Here is a 10,997-nt window from a genome sequence, read left to right as displayed (position 1 = left end):
AAGACTAAGATAGATGTGGTTTCTTTAATATACTTTGTAAATATCCCAACTCAGCTATCACCCCAAAAGTCTAGCCCCTTCTGCCCCTCCCAAGCTGCCCTACTTCCTTAATCACCTTCATCCCAGGCCCTAAGGGAGAACAAGCCCAAGAGTACTCCTCTGCTCTGAACAGCTTGCCCAGCCCGCCCTGCATTTAAAAATTTTTTTTAACCTTTTTATTTATTTTTGAGACAGAGAGAGACAGAGCATGAACGGGGGAGGGTCAGAGAGAGGGAGACATAGAACCCCGCCCTGCATTTAAATTTTTTTTTTAACCTTTTTATTTATTTTTGAGACAGAGAGAGACAGAGCATGAACGGGGGAGGGTCAGAGAGAGGGAGACATAGAATCGGAAACAGGCTCCAGGCTCCGAGCTGTCAGCACAGAGCCCGACGCGGGGCTCGAACTCACGGACCGCGAGATCACGACCTGAGCCGAAGTCGGCCGCTTAACCGACTGAGGCACCCAGGTGCCCCCCGCCCTGCATTTAGAATTAGGACCCCAAGTTCTTTAGGTTTCTCTTCCCCACCCCCCACTCCAACCCAGAGAACTACAATCAGAACAACCTCTGCTGCCCTCTGCTGTCTGGCTCCAGATATGCTGGCTCCAGTTAAGTTAAGTCCGCTTCCAAGCACCTATCAGTTTCTCCAGCCCCTATCTGCCACCCTGACCTTGAGAATAAAATGCAGTGTCTTCAGCGACACCCACACGCTCCCCTAATCAACACAAATACACACAGTCTTCCCTTATGCAGACCCCACATACCCAAGCTACAGCTGGTGTGGTCCATGAGTTTGGAGCTGTTGTCTTCAGCAAAGAAAGTGAGCTACTAGAGCCAGCCATATTCTGAGTCTCCTTCTTAAACATTCCACCATCATTTATTGAGCATTTGCTCTGTGCAGGGCACTATGCTAAGTGTTGCACATGCATTATCTTACTGAATCCTGGCAACAAACTTGCAAGTAGGGGAAATTATTATTATCCCCATTTTACAGATGAACTGAGACTCAGAAAAATGAATGTCTTGCCTAAGGTCTCAAAGCTAGTGTGTGGGAGAGATGTGGTAGTTGTTACAGACCCTATCTGGTTTGTCTGTCTCCATTCTCTTCTTACCAAACTAGCCCCCACACCATGGCCAGTGGTTAAGAACACAGAGTTGGGAGTTAGATCTGGATGGTTCTAGAAGCTCACTTTTTTCAGTGAAGACAACAGCTCCAAATTCATGGACCACACCAGCTGTGACTTGGGTAAGGCAGGTGTGAATAGGAAAGGCTGTGTGTGCATTTGCATTGGTTACGGAAGAATGTAGATATGGAAGACACAGTGATCTTTAGATACACTTAGGAGGTGGAGATGACAAAATATGGCGATTGATTGCATGTGAAGGCATGAGAGAAGAAAGGGTCTGAAATAAGTCTCAGGATTCTGGCTCAGACAACTGGGTGGATAAGGATGCCAATCATTGAGATAGGAACATTGGAGATGATTGGATGAGGAATGTGATGGGATGTAGGGGAAATGAAGAGATCCATTTTGGACATGGTGAGTGTGAGATATCCAGGTGGAGGTGGTCAGTGGAAGTTGGTTTTATGAGTCTAGAGCTCAGGAAAGAGGTCTGGGCTGGCATCACTTTGTAGATGGGAAATTTTCTAGAGAGAGTGAGGTGCAAGAGTAAAGAGATTGCTGAGGCCAGAGAATCAATATTGGAGGAGAAGGTGGAATAAAAGAAGTGTAGGTGGAGGACTAGGGAGCAGCAACCACGGATACAGGAAGGAAACCAGGAAAAACTATCAAGGAAGTCAAAGAAAGGGAAAGTTTCAAGGAAGGAAGAGTTCTACCAGATCAACTACCACAAAGAGGTCAGGGCCCTTAAAACGGTCCTTTAGATTTTGTCATTAGAGGGCTGTTCTGGAAACAGAATCTTGAGGGCTATTGCTGTCTAAAAAGAAAAGTCACCTTAGGGACGCCTGGGTGGCTCAGTCGGTTAAGCATCCAACTTCAGCTCAGGTCATGATCTCACAGTTTGTCAGGTCGAGCCCCACATCAGGCTCTGTGCTGACAGCTCAGAGCCTGGAGCCTGCTTCAGATTCTGTGTCTCCCTCTCTCTCTGCCCCTCCCCGGTCACGCTCTGTCTGTCTGTCTCTCTCAAAAATAAAATTAAATAAAATTAACATTAAAATAAATAAATAAACATAATAATAAAATAACATTAAAATAAATAAGTAAATAAGTCACCTTAAAACCTAGTAGCTTAAAACAACAAAAATCATTGTATTAGCCTATTATCTCTCATGGTTTCTATGGGTTAGGAATTCTGGGGACTAAGCGGTCTGGCTCAGGATCTCTTGTATAGTCACAATCAGAGTGGCTGGAGCTGAAACTCTGTGGGGAAGAAGGTGGTTGGAGCAGCTGGGAGCTGGCTGAGCATCTCTCTCTCTTCATATGGTCTCAGGGTCTCTCCAAAATGCCTCCTGAATGGGCTACCTTGAGCTTCCTCGTAACCTGGAGGTCTCAGGGTAGGCGGACCACTTACATGGCAGCTGAAGGCTTTGAAAGTGAGGACCTCATGTTTCCATACACCAACAAAAACAATCCACAAAGAACTTAAGAAAACAATTTCATTTATAATAACATGCAAAAGAATAGCTATCAATAAATATCACCAAGGAAGGGAAAGTCTTGTATACTGAAAAGTACAAAACATTGCTTACTAAATTAAAGAAGGTCTTGGAAAGACATCCTGTGCTCATGGACTGGAAGACGTAATATTGTTAAGATGGCAGTATTCCCCAAAGTGAGCTAAAAATTCAATGCAATCCCTATCAAAATTCCAATGGAGTTATTGTGCAGAAGTGGAAGCTGAGCATCAAATTCATGTGAAATTACAAGTGGTCTTGATGGCCAAAACAATCTTGAAAAAGAAGAGTAAAGCTGTAGAACTCACACCTTCTGGTTTCAAAATGTAAGTGTTTTCAAATTATAAAATTATAAAACCCTTAGAAGAAAACATAGAGATAAATCTTCATGACCTTGGATTTGGCAATGAATTCTTAGATATGACACCAAAAGCCAAACAACAAAAGAACAAAATAAATAAATAAATTGGATTTCATCAAAAGTATAAACTTTTGTTCATCAAAGGACATTATCAAGAAAGTGAAAAGATAACCTATAGAATGGGAGAAAATATTTGTAAACCATGTATCTGATAAGGGTCTAGTGCCTAGGATACATAAATAAGTCTCATTAAATGAACAACAAACAAACCAACTTAAAAATGGGCAAGGGACTTGAATGGACATTTCTCCAAAGAAGACATACAAATGACCAACAAATGCATGAAAAGATGCTCAGCATTATTAGTCATTAGGAAAATACAAGTCATAAACATGAGACCACTTCACAACTATTAGTATGGTTATAATTTTTCAAAAGGAAAATAACAAGCGTTGGAAAGGCTGTGGAGAAATTGAAACCCTTGTGCATTGTTGGTGGGGAATGTAAAATGGTGTGTAAAATAGTTTGGTGACTCTTTGAAAAGTCAAATGTAGAATTACCCTGTGACCCAGCAATTCCACTTCTAGGTATATACTCTAAAGAATTGAAAACAGGTGTTAAAACAAAAACTTGTACATGGATGTTCATAGCAGCAGTGTTCACAATGGCCAAAAGGTGGCAACAGTCCAAATTTCCATCAATGCATGAATGAATGAATTCCATCAATGCATGAATGAATGAATAAATTGTGATATATCCATACAATGGCATATTATTCAGCCATAAAAAGAATGAAGTACTGATAATGCTAAAATAGGGATGAATGTGTTGAAGACATTATGCCAAGAGGCTAGACACAAAAGGTCACGTCGTGTATCATTCCAGTTATATGAAATGTACAGAGTACATTCTACAGAGACAGAAGGTAGATTAGTAGCTGCCAGGGGCAGGAAGAAGGGGGGGAACGAGTATGGGGTTTCATTTTGGGGGTGATGAAAATGTTTTGGAACGATACAGAGGTGGTGGTTGCACAACATTATGAATGTACTAAATGCCACTGAATTGTTCATTTTAAAATGGCTGGCTTTGGGGTGCCTGGGTGGCTCAGTTGGTCGATCATCTGACTTCAGCTCAGGTCACGATCTCACAGTTTCGTGAGTTTGAGCCTTGCATTGGGCTTGCTGCTGTCAGCGCAGAGCCCACTTCTGATCCTCTGACCCACTCTCTTTCTGCCCCTCCCATGCTCAACCTCTCTCTCTCTTTCAAAAATGAATAAACATTTTAAAAATTAATAAATAAAACGGCTTTATGTTATGTAAATTTTACCTCAGTTTCTTTTTAAAGGAGTGTTTCTGCAAACAAGGCAGGAGCCATACTGACTTTTCTGATCTAGCCTCAGAAACCACATGGTGTCATTTTCACCATATCACAAAAATCCACCCAGCTTCAAAGAGAATAGACATAGTCCCCACGCTCAGTGGGAGAACACCTCAAAGGTCATTGGTGGTTCTAACAAGAGCACCTGTCGTGGAGTCATAGGGGTTAAAATCACACCACAGTGGGCGAGGGTCTGGATGAAAAACTTGACAAGAGGGCATAAAATGCCTGAGTCAATGAAAAGACATGGTATGTTCCAGAATAAAAACAGCCAGTCTTACAAAAATAGACATTCTCTCCAGATTAATCCATACATTTAATGCAATCTCAACTCAAATCATAACAGAATTTTGTAGGGCTTGAGGAGCTGATTTTGAGATCACCTAAAGAAGAAACTATGCAATTATGACAAAGAAGTATTTGAAAAGACAGAGGAAGGGGTGCCTGGGTGGCTCAGTAGGTTTTTGGCTCGGGTGATGATCTCATGGTTGGCGAGTTCGAGTCCCACATGGGGCTCCATGCTGACAGCATGGAGCCTGCTTGGGATTCTCTCTCTCTCTCTCTCTCTCTCTCTCTCTCTCTCTCTCTCTCTCCCTCTCCTTTTTCTCTATCCCTCCCCGACTTGTGCATTCTCTCTCTCTCAAAATAAATAAATAAACATTTTAAAAAATGAAAAGGGGGAGAAAGCCTTGCAATACCAGCTCTCAAAACAAAACATAGACTATAGTAACTAAAACAGTGTGATGTTGGCACGAACAGATCAATTGAACACAACAGAGTCCAGTACAGCCCCATGTAAGCATTGCAAATCAATAAGGAAACGTATCCTAACCAATAAATGATGTTGGGACAATTGTCAAATTAGAAAAAGAAAACCATACTACTGTTGGATCTCTACCACACATATCATATCCAAACTCCAGATAAAATAATGACCTAAAACACACATGTACTCACACACACACACACACACACACACACACAAATCTAAAACTGTAAGAAAGTTTGTGGGATAATATTTTCTTTTCAAGTAGGTCACAAATCCTAGAAATTATAAAATCATATCTTGATAGATTTTTTTTACTACATAAAAATTAAGTCTTTAAAATGAAAGACAAAGCTAAAAGGGAGAAAATATTTGTGGCATATAAATATCTGTAATATGGCAAAAATATAATGGAGAAAGATGTAAAATATATAAAGATCTTTTTAAATCAATAAGAAAAAGACAAATAACCCAACAGGAAAATGAGCTAAGGAAAGGAACATGTACTCAGAGATGAAAAAATAAAAGGCAAATAAAACATATAGAAACATACTCAACCTTCAGTGGCATAGGGTAAATACAAATAAAACAACAAGTGACAAATTTTCACCCATCAAGTTGATTAAAATTTTAAAAATTCATGCTATCCGTGTTGATCAGGTTGTAGAACCAGTTATTTTCATACTCTGTTAGTATGAGTGTGATCTGGTGCAGCTTTTCTTGGATGGCAGTTTGACAGAATATACTGAAATGAAAAATGCACACTTTCCACTTCTAGATGTGGATCCTAGAGAAATCTTCCTATGTGTGCAGAGATTTTCAGTTCACTTGTTTGAAATAATGCAAAGTCAGAAACGACTAGAAGGTCCATAGGTCATGGAATGTCATGGAATTCAGGGAGTTTAGGAGTTTGAGGACCAGGGTAAAAATCTGGAATTGCCTACGAGGGCAGCAGCAAGGGGAACTGAACCAGGACAAGTAAAAAGGATTGCCAAGTAGCAACAAGAGGCCTGCTGATATTTGGCACCATGAATTTGGAGTGACTCCAACCCACAGGGGTGTGATATTTTCTCCTGTGAAGACAGATAGTTCAAATGCCTTGGGGTTCACTCATTCATTCAACAAATATTTACAGGTACCTACTAAGTGCCAGGCAGTGTTCTAGGCTCTGAGACACAGCAGTGAACAAAATAAATAGAGTCCCTACTTTCATGGAGCTTGCATACTACTGAGAGAGATGGACAAAAATAAGCAAACAGATAATAATATATTGCCAGGTAAATGCTCTGAAGGTAAATAAAGGAGAAAGGATAAAGAATGACAGAGGCCCTGTTCAAATAAGAAGATCAGGGGAGGTCTTTCTGCAGAGATAACATTTGAATGAAGGTCTGAATGAAGTAGAGTGAGCCATGTTGATATCTGGAAAAAGAGCATTCCTATTAGTAGGAACAGTGTGTACAAAGGCCCTGGGGTAGGAGTATGCTTTACTTGAACATGGAGATTGGCAGGATGGATGTAGTGGAAGGAAAAAAGTACAGGAAAGCTAAATGTGCTAATAAAAGGGAAGTTGGGGTGATGGGTTATGTTATCTGGACCAAAGAGGGAGGGAAGTGAGACTGGGGATGCTGATACATGGAGACAAAGAACATAAGTAAGTGACAGGAAGTTTTGGTGAGGTAAAGAAGCAGGTATAATAGAAGTGAGGGAGAGAGGACTACTGACAGAAGGACAAGAGGATGTGGTCAGAGAATGGGAAGCTGGAGTTCAATATATCAAAGCATGGCAATACCCAGCAATGACAGGGCCCGAAATGTTACTTTTGGTGTGGTCTGGGCAAACTTCCCAGATGAAGTGACACTTGAGGTGAGACTTGAAGGAGAAGGAGTTCACAGGGCAAGAGAGCAAGTAAGGACATTCTAGGTGGAGAAAGAAGAACAGGCAAAGGCCGTGTGGTAAGACAGGACATGATGAATAAGCAAGACAGACAGAAGGGCACTGTGTTTGGAGCAGATGCATTGAGGAGAGAAGCATTAGCTGACAGAGAAGTGAAGGGATCAGGGTACAAAGAAGACAGATGGTTGGGAGAGTGCCCAAGGACCACCAAATAGAGACTTAAGTGGAATTGACTAGAACCTTGGTGAGCCACAATGGTACTGTAGCCACATGTCCTTCAGTAGCACAAGGCCTCTGAAGGGACAGCACAGGTTTCTAACACGACTGACTAACCTTAGCACTCATCCAGGGCTCAAGGTCTGACTCACTCTGTGCCCACAGAACTAATCTAAGCTAACTGGCTCACAAGGAATTCCAGCAAGGCCCACTGCGTCTTGCTAACAGAGTTCCTGTTCCATAACCACCATCTTATTCCATGAGAAGAAGGAGTCTGCTGCTGGAAAGGAGTTGCCTGCTGAGTCCTCCAATCACAGCAAAGGGAAGTCCCACCCTACTCTGAGGGGATAAACCCCCCTCCTGCTGCCTGGCTGAGAGTGAGGTTCTGGGTCTCATCACAACAAAGACCAGCTTCTATGAAACTGACTCTTGCCTCCACCCTCTATGACCACCCCTATGCGTATAATACACACATACACACACCATGCAGCCCAGGTGGGGCTTGTCTTTGTCAAAACAGGGCATATATGATATAATGGCCACCCAACAGCACCATGGCAGCCTTCTGGGGGCTAGAGAATTGCTTCCATCAAGGGCGTTCCTTCCAGGTTAGGGATGGAAGGCTAGACCACATTGTTGGGATTTATTTAGCATCAACTCACCAAACTTGTATTGAGCCCACTCATTGCTGGACTGTGTCTTGGGTGCTTTGGTACATCCAGTAATTTGTAAAAGCAAGCTCGTGCCCTCAGGGATGGGTGACCTAGAAGGATAGAATCAAGAAAGCAAAGGGTTAACACAAATCTTTTTAAATAGAGGCTCAAACAAAATGTTATGGGAGCCCCCAGTATGGAGGGATGAATTTGAGGGGGAAGTTCAGAGCATGGTGGATGAGGTGACTTTTGAACTAGACTGTGATGAATGGAGAGAATGTGGCCAAGATGGGTGATGAGGCATATCAGGGAGGAAGGAGATGACCACCGAACTGGAGAGATTGAATTCTGTCCTGAGGACTGGGAAGAATGGAGGAACTTCAGATGGAGGCAGCAGTGAGGCCCAATGGAGGGAACAAGGGCTGTGCAGTCCCCCAGGCTCAGGTTTGTGTCCCAGCTCTGCCACTGATCAGCTTGAACCTGGGCAAAGCCACTATTCTTCTCTAGCCTGTCTCCTCTTCTGCAGGTGAGGATCCCACTTGTCTCCGAGCATGGTTGACAGACTTGATGGAATGGTGGGAAGGGGCTATGCCCACATGGCCAAGGGCACCCAGTCTCTCAGCCTCTGAGGTCATATGAGCAATTAGATCTGAACTCTCCTTCCCATCTGCATAACTGCAGGACCTCAGGTCCCTTTTCAACGTTTCATCCTCAGTAGTATCTTGAGACATCCCCAGCAGGGTGTTTGGCCATGCTCAGATCCCCACTTGGGTCTCTGACTTTCCTGCTGCCACGGGGCTGCTCCACGCTCTCTCAAGCTGCTGTTTATGTCATTACCACCAGTCAGATGCTTAACTGACTGAGCCACCCAGGCACCCCCAGGTAGGTGCATTCTGATGGAAGTTAGGTAGTCATTGTTGCCTAGGGAAGGCAGACCCAGGTCAGAAGGCAGGGTAACAAGCTTGAGGTGGGATCAGGGCACAAAAAAAGAGGCATGGACAGGGAGAACTCTGAAGAACAAATTCTCCAACTTCAGAAATTGGGCTTTAGGCTAGGCCTGGGCCTCAAAGTGAGACAAACAGAGACGGGAGGCCTGTGCAGTTCACAGCAAGACTCCAGTGACTTACGGTTCTTCTAAACTACTTTGATACAAGGACTCTCAGCCATTCACCCTCCCCACCCTGAATCATTTCTTTCTACTTCAGGCCTGTTGCCAACTTGAGTTCAAGTGCCCCAAACTGATGAGTAAAGACATTGCTTTTGAGATAAAGAGATAAACTTAGGGTGAAAGCAGGTGAGGTCATCATTGTCACCAGGGCCAACACAGGCTCCCTGGAGACAGAACCACAGGGCTGAGTACTGTGTGCGGCCTTGGTAGCCTTCAAGACCATCCCTGGGCAGAGTCCAGAAGATGGGGGAGGGATGCCTGCTTGGTTTATTTGCTTCCAGGGTTGACACTTCAGCCCAGCTGATCTTTGCTATAATATTAACTGCCATTTCAGCAGTGTTGGATGCCAGGGGTAAAAAGAACAAGGTACAGATGAGACCGGTTACATATTTGACTTAACACTTACATAGCACTTACTCCTCACAGCAAGCATGCTGAGAGCTCCACAAACATGAACTCATTGCTAAAAATTTAGTCTTGTTATTTCATAGGCAAGGAAACTGTGGGCTCAAAGAAGTGAAGTCACTTGCCTGAGACCACGCGGCTAGTGGGTAACAGAGCTGGGATTGAAACCCTGACAGTCTGGCTCCACTGGTGAAGGCAGGGCTGTTGGTCCTACAAGGCTATTGTGGTTCCTCCTGTGCATGGCTCCATCAAGTCTACCAGCTTGCCCTTCAGGGTGGCTAGTGCAGTTCACAGGGGAGTAAGGGCCTTTGCTGGGACATTTCCCCAGTCCTCTGGCTCCTGGGAATCACATCATCCCCATTCATGGAATGGGGCTGGGGAGCCAGGGATAAGACAGCGGGAGCATCAGCAGTCCCAGAGCCACACAGGGTTCTCACAGTCTTTGTCCTTGGTCTGTCTTCTGAGGCTGTGGGCTCTGCTTTTATTCCTGGAGGTGGAGTTCACTGAACCTCCTTCCTCATTTAAATTCCCCTCCTTCAAAGAGTCCAGCGAAGGCCCCCTTTCCCTCCTCCGAATGGGTCTATTTTATTGTATTTGGATGAAGTATTTGAAAGCCACCTTAAACTTGTTGCAGATGTAATCAGAGTGTAAATACATTAAAAATAAGATCAAAAGGAAATGTGTGGTTTGCCTCTCGGGACCGCCAAGCTAGACAAGTACCTGTCCATTGGGTCTGTTTGTCTCTCACAAGTATTGCTTTTTCTGGCCAAGTGTTCTAGAGGGCATTTTTTGGGAGCTGTTTAGGCACTGTGCAGCCAGCTGCCCTCTGATGCCTTGGGTGTGGACACAAGGCTGGTCTCAGCTTCTCCACTTCCCCTGTAGGGACTCATGCTGGTTAGGAGTGACCTATACTGCAGGGGAACCAAAGCCTTGTTCTAGAAGCTATGGCAGCAAGGGCATGTCCAGTTCACTAAATTTGTCTTCTGGGGACCCCCAAACTCCCCTTTTTGAGTCTATTTCCCTCTTCAGTGGCATCTCCTGGCCCGTCCAAATGCGGTCTTCATTCTCTCTCAGATATGTGGCTCAAAGAGCCGAATGGAACCCTGCCATCCCAGACATCCCAAGAGAAAGGCAGTCTTCCTCTCTGCCAGTGACTGGCAGCACTTTTACAGAGTGGGCTCTACTGAGGGGACTCACCCCAGCTGAAGAAAGTAGCTCTCCTGCTGTTACGAACTTCCCCCTTCCCTGAGGGGTGCAGCAGGGCTTCCCAAACACTAGGGAGTGAGGACACTGGCTTTTTCTGAGACAAGCCAGCTCCGAGGAGGAGGAAAGATAAACATTCATCTGGGAGCAAAAGTGGGGCTGTATCCAGAGCCTGGGGTGGGGGAGCTAATGGGAAACAGCTTGCTGGAAGGAGGGGGACAGAATTCGGGAATGACTGAGACGTGCTGCTGAAGTGGGGGGCGGGGAAGAGCAGGCTGAT

This window comes from Panthera onca, chromosome X (assembly GCF_046562875.1).
Source record: "Panthera onca isolate mPanOnc1 chromosome X, mPanOnc1 haplotype 2, whole genome shotgun sequence".
Lineage (NCBI taxonomy): Eukaryota > Metazoa > Chordata > Mammalia > Carnivora > Felidae > Panthera > Panthera onca.
The sequence above is the reverse complement of the archived record's forward strand: the minus strand, read 5'-3'. Positions refer to the sequence as shown.